General features: G+C 38.9%; 1 protein-coding gene across 1 annotated transcript in view; it reads right to left on the bottom strand.

Moving 5' to 3' along the window:
* The window catches only part of LOC150081148 (vacuolar protein sorting-associated protein 26B-like), a 202,775-nt gene that overhangs the window by 185,037 nt on the left and 889 nt on the right, over nt 1-16,849 (bottom strand). The window lies entirely within an intron of this gene.

Genomic DNA, 16,849 nt, shown 5'->3' with positions numbered 1-16,849 from the left:
TAATCTGGATGTCGGATAATCCGGATCAATTAAAAAAAATTCTGCTCACAGTTGAGTACTATACTTTGAAAGACACAGGATTTAGGAAGATAGATGAGTCACTCTGACTGCGCAGAGAGAGAGAGATGGAACGTACATCACATTGTCTTGCATGTTGTTCAATTTTGTTGTTGACTCCTAGTTAGATGGGTTATTGCTTATATTGCTTTGTGCACTTCTTTAAATGTATATATGTACGTGTAGAAGAATAAGAGGAGTTTACCACAATATGATACGTAGAACACTTCCGTATGATACTCTCCAGAAATTAAAACGAATAAAAGATTAACACAAAATGATTGCAGTAAAAAATCAATTGAAAACAATTAAAAAATAAATTAAAATTCAAAAAACAAACAAATTAAAGTTGAACGTAAATTTTGAAAAATGAATTTTCTTCCTTACTAATAAAAGATTAACACAAATTTACATTTAACTAATTAATTTTTTAATTAGTTTAATTGTTTTCAATTGATTTTTTATTTTGTAATCATTTTAATCTTTTATTCATTTTAATTTCATATGGAAGTGTTCTGTGTATCATATTGAGGTAAATTTATCTTATTCTTCTATGAATATTGATATCAACATAGAACATATTGAGCACCATAGCTCTGTCATATATTATCAAAGTATATATATACTTAAGTTACCGTATTTCCCCATTATAAGACACTCCCATGTATAAGATGCACCTTAATTTTGGGGCCCGAAATTTGAAAAAAATGTATTACATAAAGTTATTGAACTCAAGTTTTATTAATCATAAAATTCATACAACTCCTGATCACTGTCAAAACTCCCATCCATTAGCTTGTCCTCATTTGTGTCTGATGATGAATCACTGTCTTCATATATTGCCTCGTCCTCATTTCCATCTATGGCATTTGAAATGCCATACTTCTTAAATTACTTGACCTCAATCTTGATATTATCCCAGGATCTTTTCACCCAGGTACAAACTTCTCCTATAGTTGGTTTCTTCACTCTTCCTGCTGGTGTCAAATTGTCCCCAGAAGACATCCATTGGTTCCATTCGTCTCTCACGGCAGCTTGAAGGGTTTGTTAATGCTGACATCAAGTGGTTGGAGCTGGGATGTCAAGCCTTCAGGTATGACGGCAAGTTTTGTTTTTTGCTCTGCAGCAATCTTCTTTGTGTTTTTTGTTATGTGTGCCCTGAACTGATCAAGCACCAATAGGGCAGGTTTGCATAAGAGCCCACCTGGTCTCCTGCTCCAAACTTTCTCAAACCAGATCTTCATCAGCTGTTCTTGTAGAAATTACCCCACATTATATATATATATAATGTGTGTGTGGGGTAAAAGTTAGGCAAAAGTAATAAAAATAAATAAATATAAATATGAAGCTATCATTAGAGGCAGCAAATGCACATCCTCCACATGAAGCCTAATTATATCTGATAATTAAAATAAATATGATATTTAAAATAAAAACATCAGCCAGTAGTACGGCAAAAATGCAGAGCGAAACGAAACGTAAAATAATATAAAATAAACAAACAGGGAAGGTAAAGTAGAGATAATAAAAAGGTAGTCGATAATCCCCTATATAATTTAGTCATTAAACCCAATTAATAAAAACAATGTAAATTTAAAATAATGCCAATTATATATAATTTAGCGGTACCCCCCCTCGAAGGTACCAGTTCCAAAAGACGTGAAATATCACCAAAAAGGGGTTAAAGAAACTACAAAAACTAAAATATCAAAATGATAGACTGACCATTATGCCCCATATCGACAGAGGACCACGAGGCCAATAATGGTCATGGAATCGCTGCATTTCAATCGTCATACAAATCATCGCAAAGGCGGAAATATCGAAGAACCAAACCACCCTTCCATTCTCCGATAGATCAACCAATGCAGAGGATTTGCATGGCGGTGGTCCTTATGCAGCGAGAAATAATCGATAGAACAGACAGCACTCTTGATTAGAGCCACGCCACTGACATAATGCAAGCTTAACCAGCTTATATAATAGAAAGGAAAAGAAAAGAAATTTGGAACTGGTACCTTCGAGGGGGGTACCGCTAAATTATATATAATTGGCATTATTTTAAATTTACATTGTTTTTATTAATTGGGTTTAATGACTAAATTATATAGGGGATTATCGACTACCTTTTTATTATCTCTACTTTACCTTCCCTGTTTGTTTATTTTATATTATTTTACATTTCGTTTCGCTCTGCATTTTTGCCGTACTACTGGCTGATGTTTTTATTTTAAATATCATATTTATTTTAATTATCAGATATATATATATATATATGTGGGGTAATTTCTACAAGAACAGCTAATTTGTTGTTAGATTTATTGTACAACAGCAACTAAAGCTATAATGCATCTCCCACAGTCTTAGATGGTACAGATTTGTTGTATTAAATTTGTTGTATATTACATTAAATTAAATTAAATTCAGATGAGGTGGTATTTGTTTATCATTTTCAGAAAAATGAAGTATAAAGCCATAAATCACAAATTATACATATAGAGTAGGAAGAGATAGAATTAACACAGAAAGCAACAAATAATGTATTTTGAAAAGCTATTTTTAAAAATACAGATAAATATTAAACAGGTGCAATGCAGTGCAGTAAGCACTGCATTAAATAAAATATAATAATTAAACTCAAATATACAGTACTTGGGTCACTGAAGTTGTTGCAGATATGCCAGACAAGCTGTGCTTGCTACCTCGGAGTCTAAAATGCTGATGGAACTCGTATTCGGGTGACATTCAAATCAAGTGGACCCAATTTCAGCGAAATCGGGACATCTGTGACAGCCAAATCCTCTGCTTGCACCTTCACAGTGGTGGGACTGTTAGTAATCCTCGGTATAACCCCCTTGCGCAAGTACACTGTGGGCAACCACCCAGGTGTGAACCAACGTAAGCAGGGGGTCAATGTGTGGTGCCCACACCACACAGAGGAATGCCGCCCTTCTGAGTTACCAGGCAATACTAGGTGGTAGATGACTCTCACCAACCGGTGCAATACCACCAATTTGCTTGTTGGAGGCTTCAAGTGGTGGAACCTATGTTTAGTATCCAGTTAACTTCCACCCCCCCCCATTCTCTTCCTCATGCAATACGATTGATGTCTTTTGAGATTATGATGAACACCAAGGCAAAATTCAAACTTCCTTACATTTCGAGGGTACAGCTCTAAAACGGTGTTCGCAGTCTGGATGCTAGTTAATACACTGGACCAAAAAAAAAAAAAAAGTAAAGTGCAGCCATTACCAACCCACTGCAGGATGGAAGCCTCCTCAACAATTCATGCTGAGGGAAATGGACCATAATCTGCCACGCTGGTACAGTGCGGGTTGACAGATCAACCGTATTCAGCAGTCAGGGGCTTGAACCCCGGTCTACTCAAAGAGCGTGTGCTACTGCACTCCTGCTCCTGACCACTCGGCTACGTAACTCTCTAGGAAGCTTCCGGATCAGCTAGTGTAACTTCTTGCTACCTCTACTCTGCCAGATAGTGACTGGAGGGAGTCCAGGTAGTGCGTAAGTGGGGGGGGGGGGTGCATTGTCGAGGCACTTATATCAAGGATCTGAGTATATTCTTACCATGTTTACTTATGCAACACAGCAGCAAACCACAAGGCAGAATGCGCTGGTCCCAAAGGAACTAGTTGTTGCGGGTGACTCTATTGTCACGGAAACGGGGAACATATTGTGCAAAAAGGATAGATGGAACAAGAACAGGGTATGTCTCCCAGGGGCAAAGGTTGATGACGTAGAGCAGATATCATCTTTTAAGGGCACAAAGGGTGATATTGTTGTACATGTTGGCACTAATGATATTAAGAGTAGGAGACTGGTAGAATTACTTAACAAGTACAAGTCAATGCTGAAAAAAAAGCATGAGTTAGGGTTGAATTTGAAAGTGTCTGCAATTCTGCGAAGACACAATAGGAGGGAGTATATGATGAGAGCCTTGTCGATCAATTCGGCCCTGGAGAGACTATGAAAGGCTCAAGGGGTAGAATTTTTCTCAGCCTAGTCTGTGCTTGTTAACAGAAGAGACTGCTTCTACAGGGATGGGATACACTTAAATAGAAAGGGGGCAAGAATATTTGTTGATGCTACCGAGGCAGAGTTTGCTTTCGAGTTATGTGGGTCGGAAAACTGCTAGCTTGGGGGGATATACAGACTAATAGATTAACAGTAGCCGCTGGAAGAGGTAAAAGTGATTCTTGCACTACTATTGAAATGCAATTGAGCAGCAGCCTGGAAAGCAAGGCAATGGGGATTTCCAGGACTGCTTGGAGTCATAGTGGAACAAGTAAATACATGGGCTGTGTTAGGGTAACTAAGAGTAGAAACAGGTGCATGTATACTTGCATGTACACCAATGCTAGGAGTATAGTTAATAAATTCGATGAGCTTGAAGTGCTAGTGAAGACATCAAAGGCATATATTATTGGGATATCAGAGACATGGTGTTGACACAGTCATAAGCATTGCAGAACTGGAATTTGGGGGGTACAATGTGTACAGAAAGGATAGACAGGACAGAAAGGGAGGAGGGGTTATGCTGTTAGTTAAGAAACAAAATCTAAGGAAGTGCAATGTTGAGCCTGATTGGTGTGACATAAGCAGTGAGAAATGAAAAATGAGAGTAGGTGTGTGTTACAGGACAAATGAATCTGATGAGTATAATGAGCAATTGTGCAGAGAAATAGGGTGGGCCAATAAATCAGAGTGGATTTTAATTTCCCAGAGATTGACGGGAATTTGTGGATTGGTCACTCGCACACTAGCAAGGCTTTTGTGGATTTATTGGGTGATTGTTTTCTACAGCAGCATGTTCAGGAGGCAAATAGGGGGAGTAATACTCTTGATCTGATTATCAGTAGTGATTCTTCAAGAAGCTGCAAATAAAGGAACAACTAGGTGGCAGTGATCACAGTGCGATGAAGTGGGATTTACTCAAAGAGGTAACTACCATCAAGGGAAGGGTTTTTGCTTTTGTAAAGGTGACTACGGTGGTTTGAGACAGTATTTAAATTCTATACAGTGGGACCAATGATGATGTTACCAACAGCAAATTCAAAATGGGAAGCATTCAAAGAATTAATATTGGATTGGAAGCTACTAGGCTTTTCATACCAATAAAGAAATATTGTTCAAGATTTAGGCCTAAATGGATGTCAGATGAACTAATTAGATATGTGACAGAAGAAAAATGCATGGGATACATATAAATTAACATGTGACACAGAAGCCTATGATAGATATAAGCAGGGGGTTATATTAGGAACTGGCTAGATATGAGCAAATTTCCAAGCAGAAGGAAAAACACCTTTGGAATAAGAAAGTGAAAAAAGGTGGCAAAGAATAGGAGTAAGTTCAGGAGCACAGGTTTTGAGAACAAGTGGAGAAATACCATCGGGACCTGGAGCTTTCTTAGCATCAAGATTCGTAAAAATCCTTCTGACATCCTTTTGACGGAAGACCACAGGAGGCATTGAATGGAGCGTGATGGGAATGGTGGGAGGTGTTTTACCAAGATCATTAGTATATGAATTGGAAGAAAAATGGGATGCTAATAGGTCAGCTTTATCATTGGCTGAAGTGACAACAGAACCATCTGGTTTGGGCAGAGGTGGGAGCAGAGATGGGCAAAAGTTGCGGCCAATAGCTTTGGCAAGGGACCAGAATGCTCGGCTACCATTAGGGCAAGAAGCAAGTTTTCTACTCTTAGCCTGCTCAAACTCTAGTTTGGACTGACTAATAACTGCTTTACAATTGTTGCTTGCTTTGGTGTAGGCAGAAAATGAAACTGAAGAATTAGAAACATGCGAATTACGATATGCAACATTCTTCTCTTGAACAGCCTTAGCACATTTATTGGAAAACCAAGGTTTAGATAAAGGATGAGATTTTAAAGTTGTGTGTTGGATAAAGGATTCCATTTCTGCAAGAATAATTTCACTGACACGATCAGAGCAAACGTTGACATCAGAAGTTTTGAAACAGTAATCCGACCAAGGAAAAGAAGAAAAGAAATCTCGCAGGTCATCCCATTTTGCATTCTTGTAATGCCAAACAACACGAGGTTGGGAATAGCCATGAGATATAGGCTCCATTGGAGAAGAGACAATCTCCAAGTTGTGATCTGAAGTGCCTAAAGGACCTCTCACTTCGACCGTGTACTTAGAAGGGTTGTTTGTGAGAAAAAGATCAAGCATGTTGGCTGTATGATTAGGATTATCCAGTATTATTGTAGGTAAATGAACAATCTGTGCAAGGCCATTAGTAATTTCAAAAGCCTCAGCAACTCGACCAGCTGGGTCGGTGTGACTAGAAAACGGAAGCTAGCTGGAGTTGTGAACATTAAAATCACCAAGGAAAATTACCTCACTGATAAGAAAGTTGGACTGGAGAAAGTCAAGTTGCAAAGAGAGGAAGTCAAAGAGCTTAGTGGAGTTGGGAGAACGGTAGAGACAACAGATGGATTTTACACAATAAGGTAGGGAGATTTTAAGCCAGAGAAGATGAAAGAGAGTAGATACCAAATTGCCAAGTCTCTGACAGGGAATGTCAGAAGTCATATGCACAAGTACCACCTTTGAGGCGAAAGGAATCATACAGCGAATAATTTTAGCATCTGAGATGAGCAGTAGTTGAATCAACCGATAACTGAGATCCTGTCACAAAAAGTACATGGGGTTTGACAGACTGCAAGTGGAAATGGGCATTGTTAAGATTAGAATTGAGAGCACGTATATTTGTGAAATGAATTAGGAAGTGCTTGGGAGGTTTCGATCTTTTCACAGATAAGCTTGTTCTATTAGTTTGACAATTCATGGTGTATTTAATAGTGAGAAAACGTGGGTGGGACATGCTGTATGAAGTAATGAAATTTTTGGATTTGGCATACACGTGGTAAGAATATACCCAGATCCTTGACATAACGTGACCTCGACAATGCTCCCCGCATACACACTACTCGGACTCCCTCCAGTCACCATCTGGCAGAGTAGAGGTAGCAAGATTATACACTAGCTGATCCGGAAGCCTACTAGAGAGTTACCAATAGGTTCGGTCCGGTGTACTAACTAGTGGCTGGCCTGCGACCACCGTTTTAGAGCTGTACCCTCGAAATGTAAGGAATATTGGATCTCGCCATGATGTTCATCATAACCTCAAAAGTCATGAATCATACTGCATGATGGAAGAGATAGGGAAGTGTTGACCGGAACTTAGCTCTAGAGACTGAACATGGGTTCCACCACTTCAAGCCTCCAATAAGCAAAGTGGTGGTATTGCACCGGTTGACGAGAGTCATCTACCACCTAGTACTGCCTGGTAACATAGAGGGGCAGCATTCCTCCATGTGGTGTGGGCGCCCCACATCGACCCCTGCTTACATTGGTTCATACCTGGGTGGTCACCACCCTGTACTTGAGCATGGAGATTATATCCAGGATTACTAACTGTCCCACCATCGTGAAGGTGCAAGCAGAGGATTTGGCTGTCACAGACCATCCGGACTTCGCCGAAATTGGGTCCACTTGACTTGAGTGTCACCCAAATATCAGTTCCATCAGCGTTTTAGACTCTCAGGTAGCAAGTGCAGCTTGTCTGGCATATCTGAGAGAATGTCTGTGACAACCTCAAGGACCCAGGTGTTTTTCCTTCTGCTTGGAAATTTGCTCGTATTCAGCCAGTTACTAAAAAGGGTGACAATTCAATCCAATTATCGTCCCATTGCAATTACTGCTACTCTTTCTAAAGTAATGGAGAAATCAATGAACCGGCATCTCTTAAAACTACCTAGAAATTTTCCATCTGATAATTGATAGCCAGTATGGATTCTGTCAGTGTTGATCCACTGGTGATATTCTGGCTTATGTTAACTATTTATGGACAAATTCAATGGAAAATTTCGGTGAAACACAAGCAGTTGCACTTGACATCTCAAAGGCATTCGATCGTGTTTGGCATAAAGGTCTTCTAAACAAGTTTCCATCTTATAGTTTGCCAACTATCTTTTGTAACTGGTTATCCAGTTTTATCTCTGACCATTCACGGATGGTGAGGGTAGATGGCTCTGTGTTTTCTAACTTCTCCACTAATGCTGGTGTCCCCCCAAGGTTCATTTCTTTCCCCCCCCACTCTTTTCCTCTTGTATATTAATGACCTTCCATTGACCAGAAATCCTATCCATAGTTTTGTTGATGATAGCACATTGCATTCCACTTTCATTTGAGAAACCTTGCCCTGCTCAATCAGCTTCAACTTTTCAAATATCTGCTATCAATTCATTAAATGCCGATCTCCAGTGGGACAAAGACAACTTAGTTGATTTCAATTCTTCTAAAACTTAGTCCTGTCTTATATCTCGCAAAAAGGATTCATCTGCTCTTATGCTTCCAAAAAGAGCGCCACCAAAGTGGCACTCCGATTTCTAGGTAAGATGATATATCTCTTTTGGGGATTACCCACTTCTAACCTCTCTTGGCACAAGCACATTACAAATATTGCTTCCTCTGTATCTAAAAAACTTGGTTTTTTTCTTTCGCTCTGGGCATTACTTGTCTTCCAAACAGCTGTTACTCTGTAACAATTGCAAATCCGCCCTACCATGGAATACTGTTCCCACCTCTGGGGTGGTGCCCCCAAAACCTCTCTCAGACTTCTAGATTCCAATCCAGAAGAAGGCAGTTAGATTAATTAATGACTCATTTCTAACAGCATCTCTCCATTCTCTGTCTCATAGACGTACTGTTTCTGCTGCATGCAATTTCTACAGATACAGCAGAATGCCATTCATCCGGACCTCGATGATCTGGACTCAATTTTCAGTTGGGAAAAATTCTAATTATCGAAAAAAAAAAATTTCTGTTCACTGACATTTGGGAGGGGGTTTAAAGTTTAAAACAATAAAAATGATAAGTAATCAATAACAAATTTGTGCACACGCAAATTGCAACTAACATGATACACGCAAGTGAGAACGGAGTAACAAGTTACAAAACTTCAAAAATAGGAATGAAGAGAACATTCTAAAAATTTATTAATGTTTTTGATATGACTGATGAATTTATGGAAGGGGAAACACATTTCACCACAATAATGTAAAAATCCACAGAATTCCAGCTGTCGGTATTAATGCAAATTCAATCGGATCGTGTTTAATAACCATTTTATAATAGATTGCACTAACAGAAAAGCCTAATAAACAGGGGACTGCTAATTGTTTTTCTTTTATGGTTGTAACCTCCAGAAATCCGAATGGACCATGTGGTATGGTCAGAGACAATCACAAGGTAATCTCGAGTGTTGGCCAATTCAGTTGACAGCTGCAACGAGCATTGTCCATGTTTAAATTTTGAAATTGAGTTTCAAAATTAAAGCAAAAAAACATTGAGGCCTATTTCAAGTAAACTTCTCGAAAATAGTTATGTTTGGTTTGTTTAATTTTGTGTAATGTAACGTTCTACATTAAAACTTTATTGCTTTGTACAGCATTTTGTTTACTTACCCTGGGCTTTTACTTTTTCAATTTTCACTTTAAAATATTGTTTTATTAATTTAATATAAAGACCGATTTAGTTAAAATTTTGTCATTTAGTAACTTTAAATAAAAACTGGTATGTTAAAAATAGTTTCTGGTTAATCCAGACTTTCACTAATCTGGATCAAGTACGGTCCCGTCAAGTCCAGTTTAACAGGGTTCTACTGTACTTCCATGGGCACTGTTCTTCTGAATTGGCTTCTATAATTCCCGCTCTTCTTTGAAAACAGTGCGAACATCTGCCGCCAACAGCCATTTACTGCCCAACTTTAAACTCACAGAACCAACTTTTCATCTTCCTTGTTTATTCATTCCGTTTTCTGAAACAACCTTCCTTCATACGTATTTCTTGAAAATTACAGTCTACAGAAGTTCAAGTCTAATGTCAACAAATATCTTCTCAACCTCCAACCTAAGCAGAGTACTAAGTACTATACATTCTAATACCCTCAGTGTTTGGGTTAACATTAGCATAGGCATATGATGCAAGAAAACAAGCTTATGCAGCATCAGCCGAAAAAAAAACAAAAAAACTTCCACTTCACCCCTCTGTTCGTTCGAAATACCTGTCCAGCTGAGCCTTAAATTTATTTAGGCTATCAACTTCCACAACAAGGGATGGAAGTCTGTTCCACCAACCAACTAACCACTGGCTAAAGGCAAATTTCCACACATCTATTCTACATCTGTCTTTCCTCAATTTGAATTTATGCCCTCAGGTTCTGCCTCTCTGAGCAAGAGGCAGAATCCCATCAGCATTGAGCATGCTCAAACCATTCAAGGCTTTATACACCTCTATCAATCAACTCGCCGGTGCCTAGTCTCCAGACACTGTAATTTGCAAAACTTAAGACTTTCTTCGTAAGAGCAACCCTTTGTTCCATTCACTAATCTTGTTGCGCTCCTCTCTACTCGTTCCAGCAGCTCTACATCCTTCTTGAAATGAAGTCTCCATACAGCACTCAAGGTGTGACCTGACCATTGCCTTATACAAGGGAATAATCACCTCTTTATCCCTGCTACAAAAATTCCTGTATATCATTGATGAGACACCGTGAGCTACTCTTGCAGCCCATTTGCACTGCTCAGAGAACTTCATATCTGCCTACACAATTACCCCCAGGTCCTTTTCATTCTCTACCACTGTCAGTGTAGTATCACAGAGTTGATACGTTGCTCTGAGGTTGCTGTTTCCCATATGTAATACTTTACATTTGTCAATGTTAAACTTCATTTGCCACCTCTCAGCCCATCTGCTCAACCTTTCCAGATCCTGTTGCAGCAGCATAGCATCAGTAGTGTCCTGAACAACCATGCCAACTTTTGTATTGTCTGCAAACTTGGACATTAAGCTTGACATACCATCATCAATATTATTTAAAAATACAGAAAACAATAATGGACCCAACACTGAACCCTGAGGGACTCCACTAATAACATTAGTCCACGATGAGCAGTGTCCATTGATTACCACTCTCTGTCTTCTCCCCCTCAACCACCCCTTTATCCATAGCAGCAATTTGCCTCCAAGAGGCAGAATCCCATCCAATGCCACACTGCTCCAATTTGTGCAGCAGTCTTCCATGTGCAGCAGATCCAAGTATATAATATCTAAGTTATTCCCTGCATCCAGTTCTTTTATGACTGCATCATAGTATCCAATCAAATTGGTCAGGCAAGACTTCCCTTAACAAAACCATGCTGTGTCCGAGCTATAACTGAAGTCTTGTCTAGATGATCCTGCAGTGCTTCTTTAACCAGTGCCTCCATTAATTTTCCTGGAACAGAAATTAAACTCACAGGTCTATAATTACTTGTGTCAGCCTTTGATCCTCCTTTGTGAATTGGGGTCACATTTGCACATTTCCAGTCTATGGGTACCTCCCCTGAGTCCAAGGAAGCTCTCATAATTATGGCTAAGTGTTTGTGCTTACTTCCTTTGCTGCCTCCATTAATATAACTGGATATATCTCATCCACCCCAGGTGCATTTCTTGTGTTTATCTTCAACAATTTCTCCTCCACTTTACTCTTGGTTATTACAAGATTATCTAGCTTACTGCCAGAGTTGAATACGCCTCTGGCATTCCCCTCGCTGAATAACTCCTCATGGGTGAATATCGATGCAAAATATTCATTTAGTTTGTTAGCTACCTGAGCAGGATCATCAACTGTTGAACCATCGATATCAAGTGGACCAATCTGATTCATCCCGTTCCTTCTAGAGTTTACATAAGTAAAGAACTCTTTGCTATTTTTCTCTGCATCGCTTGCCAAAGATTTCTCGTAATCTGCCTTCGCCTGCCTAACCTGCTTTGTAACTTGGTTACAGATCAGCTTATATCTGTCATAGGCTTCTGTGTCACATGTTAATTTATATGTATCCCATGCATTTTTCTTCTCTGTCATATGTCTCATTAGTTCATCTGACATCCATTTAGGCCTAAATCATGAACAATATTTCTTAGTTGGTATGTAATGCCTAGTAGCTTCCAAGATAAGTTCTTTGAATGCTTCCCATTTTGAATTTGCTGTTGGTAAAATCATCAGTTGGTCCCACTGTATAGAATTTAAATACTGTCTCAGACCATCGTAGTCACCTTTATGAAAGCAAAAACCCTTCCCTTTACCCCTGATGGTAGTTACCTCTTTGAGTAAATCCCACTTCAGCACACTGTGATCACTGCCACCTAGTGGTTCCTTTATCTGCAGATTCTTAATGCATGAAGAATCATTACTGATAATCAAATCAAGAGTATTACTCCCTCTAGTTGCCTCCCAAACATGCTGATGTAGAAAACAATCATCCAATAAATCCACAAATGCCTTGCTAATGTGTGAGTGACCAACCTACAAATTCCAGTCAATATCTGGGAAATTAAAATCCTCCATTATAAGACTCTTTGATTTACTGGCCCACTCTATTTCCCTGTACAGTTTCTTATTATACTCATCAGAGTCATTAGGCCTATAGCACACTCCTGCTCTCAATTTTGATCTCCCAATGCTTATGTCACACCAAACTGACTCGACACTGCACTGTCCAGTGATGTTGACTGGCTTCACTTCCTTCGATTTTGTGTTTCTTAACTAATAGTATAACCCCTCCTCCCTTCTTATCCTTTCTGTACACATTGTACTCCCCAAATTCCAGTTCTGCATTCCTTATATCTGTGTGACATCACGTCTCTGATATCCCAACAGTATCTGTCTCTGATGTTTTGAGCAATACCTCAAATTCATCAAATTTATTTACCAAACTCCTAGCATTGGTGTACATGCACCTGTTCCTGTTCTTAGCTACCCTAACAGAACCTATGTGTTAACCTTACCCCAATGACTCCCAGCAGTCTCTGAAATATCCTGCATCTTGTTTTCCAGGCTGCTGCTCATTCCAATAGAAGCAGTGCAAGAATCACTTTCACCTCTGCCAGTGGCTACTGTTAATCTATTAGTCTTTGTATTCCCACCCCCAAGCTAGTAGTTTTCCGACCCACCTAACATTGCCTCAATAGCATCAGAAAATATTCTTGCACCTTTTCTATTTAAGTGTATCCCAATCCTGTAGAAGTAGTCTCTCCTGTTAACAGGAGAGACTACTTCTACAGGCTGAAAAAAATCTACCCCTTCAGCCTTGCACAATCTTTCCAGGGCCGAACTGATCAACAAGGCTCTCATGATATAAGGTTTGGTCTGGTGGATTATCTAGTGGCCGGCATACAAACACCGTTTTAGAACTGTATCCTTGTAAGGATGACTGGCTCTCCCCATGATGTCCATCATAACCTCAAAAGACATCAATCATACTGCACGATTGAAGAGATGGGGCAGTTGCCAGAGCTTTGATCTGGAGACCAAACATGGGTTCCACCAGTTCAAGCCTCCAATAAGCTAAGTAATGGTATGAGAATCATCTTTTTACTGTGATACTAAAATATTGTATATATCAAAATATATACAATATTTCAGATGATGGTATATGATGATCAACTGATGAGCATCATCTAATACCTAGTATTGCCTGGTGACACAGAGTGGTAGCATTATTTTGTGTGGTGCCACACCTTGATCCCTGCTTATGTTGGTTCACAGGCACCTCTGTAGCCAGGTGGGCAGGAGCAGCAGTGCGTGGCACACGCTTCTTGATTAGACCGGGGTTCGAGCCTGTGAGCCACCCAAATACAGAGGATGCAGAAAGGTCAGGCAATGACCACCGTATATCCCCGGAAGATTCACCGTATATCCCCGGAGCAATATGGCATTAGTTGCTAATGCTCCTAAAAACCAAATAACAACAACAACATTGGTTCACACCTGGATGGTCACCTTCAGTATACTGTGTCATATTTCAGGACTTGCACATGGGGGTTATACCCATGGTTACTATCCCACCATGTGAAGGTGCACACAGAGGATTTGGTTGTCACAGTACGAACAGATCTCATTGAAATTCGATCCACTTGACTTGAGGGTCACCTGACTATCAGTTTCATCAGATTTTCCGACTCCGGGGTAGCAAGCCTAGCTTTACACACCTGAGAGAATGTTTCTGATGGCCTCAAGGACCAAACTATTTAATCATTTCACAAAAGAGGATCAGTGAAATGTAACAATAGAATCATAGCAAGTTGATAAGTGAAAGTGGCTAAAATCATGTTTCTTACTGTAAAAAAAAGAAGTTTAATTTTTTTAAAAATTTACTTTCATTTGTGTTCTTTAGTCTCTACTGTACTATACTTATCATTTATCTTCATTATGTAATGTGCAATCTTATCACAATGTTTTGATTTTTATTTCTTTGTGCATTAATTGTAATGCAAATAAAATACAAAACATGTTGGGGTTTTTCCTGCATTATATGAATAATAAGAAAAAGTGCATAAAGTAAATAAATTTGCAATCAGATTTGTTTGTATGCTAGAAAAAGTGATCATGTTTTTTAATGCAAATGTAAAAGAAATACTGAAATATAAACAGAAAAAAAAATATGCAAGGGCTCATCCACTTGGGGGAGGAGGGTAGTGGGATGGCATGATAATCCATGTCAACCACACTGCATCCCACATTTACCATTAGTTGACAGTACTGGGATCCAAATGGCTTGTTCCACAACATCCGACACATTCATTTAGGCTCAGATTAAGCCTAATTTGACAGGTATGGGAGGTCTAAGAACTCTCCATAATGTGTTTAAAACCAATCCAACATCATTGCAACCCTATGGCACCAAGTGTTGTCTTGCTGAAAGATGCTTTGGTGGAAGGCATCTTTCAGCAAGACAAGCTGAAAGATGTCTGGGCAAACAGTCACCCCAAACAAGTGCATGGGGGTTGGAACTCGGCCTAGGCATCCCCAATGAGGTGCTGTTTGGTCAATAACATGGTCTCCCATTAAAAATATAACCAACAACATATTTTCACTGTCCATGCCAACACACCCCCTTCTTGCAACATGGTTCAACAGTTTGGTGTTGATTACCCCAAATCCACACCTGTCCATCCATTTAGTATAACTGAAATTAAGAATCATCAGAATTAGGAATCATCCATTTCAAGTGTCTTCCGCTCCCACACAATAGATACACTTCCTTGGGATGAACTGTCAACAGAATTACTTGGCTCTGTTAGTGTCTGAAGCATGGTCCACAGTGAACTGGGTTGTGCTACCTCCTTGTATTGTATGGTCTGTTGCTTTTGCTCCATGGTGACGTTCTGCTGGATGATAGGCTGAATCTTCCATTTCTCCTTTCAGTCAAAAAAAACTGTGCCTAGCCCACATGGAACATTTGGGTGGGTTCTTCCATTGTTAGCCCAATTGTGTTCTCATACATCTGTCTCATGTGTAATGAGACATCTGTATGGGAACATGTGGGTGAGGTGCATTGTGTCCAAAATACCCAGACTTACTAATGATGTTTGCTGATTGGAAAATAAGTGGGCAATATGGTGGATGTGCAGAAAAGAAACTTTCTCAGTTTTACTATTGTCCACATTGTTGCTGTTTTGTGAGGTAAATTTTTTATTATCATTCAGCTTACAAAATATGTAAATCAGGAGTTCCCAAACTTTATACAGCTGGTGTCCTGTTTTTTAGTATCTTCATTTTGTGGCTCTAAATTACAAATATATAATAAAAAAGAAACAATGAAGAAAAACAAATTTTTTTTTTTTTTTGGGTAGTTGTTGGCACATCAGCTTCTGTGGCCATAATGCACCTCCTAAGGTTTTTGCAGTACTTTGATCCAAGCCCAAGGTGGGATTCAAACTTGCGACCTTTGGGTTGCCAGGTAGACACTTTACCCACCAGGCTAGCCTGGTCGGCGAAAAACAAATAAATTTACTATAACAATGTTAGTTATTACACATGCACTTCATAGCTTTTAAATAACTAAGAATAAAACTAAATGTTTAATATTTAATTAAACTGAATTAAACATTGTAATTTAAAAAATTTAATTAAAATGTTTAATTCAGCCTATCATCCAGCAGAATGTCACCATGGAGTACCACAGCAAATTTATGTCAAGCAAAAGCCAATTTTATCCTGAAATCTGATTCAATATTCAGTCTATTCCTATATACTTGTTTTGAAGAAAGCTAAGCAGGGGATATTAATTTCACAACTTGTGACTTACCACATTTGTGATTTTCAGTGATAATAATAGGATTATTCAATTATTTGTATATTTTCTACGGCCAGTACTGGGCCACATTATTATTATTAGCCATATGATGCAAGGAAGTCTGAGGCTTATGCTGCACCAGCCAAAAAAAAAAAAAAAATTTCCATGATTCCATCATTCTTCTCAAGAAAGAGAAGAATGATGATATCCAGCTCAGGACCCTAGGTTTGCCAAGCCCATACTCACCAGATGTGAGCGCCTGACATATCCGGCATTCACAGAAATTTCAATTTTATCATTCCTTCATCTGAATTCCATAACAACAAACTCGAGAATACTAGAATAAATTTCACACCAGTGTTAGTGATAACATGGGCGAATACCTATCTCAAAAATTCATATATCTGATGAAACATCGGTGAATCAAAAATAAGTGGCAATATCCTTCAAGAATAGAGGAAGCCTGTGATGTTACCAGGAATTGCTAAAATAAAAATTTTGGCTAACAAAAAGATTCCGTAAAGAGAAGTGGTGTAGTACTATTTTATTTATTTGTTTATTTTTATTTATTTATTTTTCTAAAATGAAATTTTCTAAATATTCAGTTAAATACAAAGATAAGCAAAT

The sequence above is a fragment of the Mastigoproctus giganteus genome, chromosome 9, assembly GCF_048544385.1.
Source record: "Mastigoproctus giganteus isolate SK-2022 chromosome 9, ASM4854438v1, whole genome shotgun sequence".
Taxonomy (NCBI): Eukaryota; Metazoa; Arthropoda; class Arachnida; order Uropygi; family Thelyphonidae; genus Mastigoproctus; species Mastigoproctus giganteus.
This window is presented reverse-complemented; position numbering and strand designations above follow the sequence as displayed.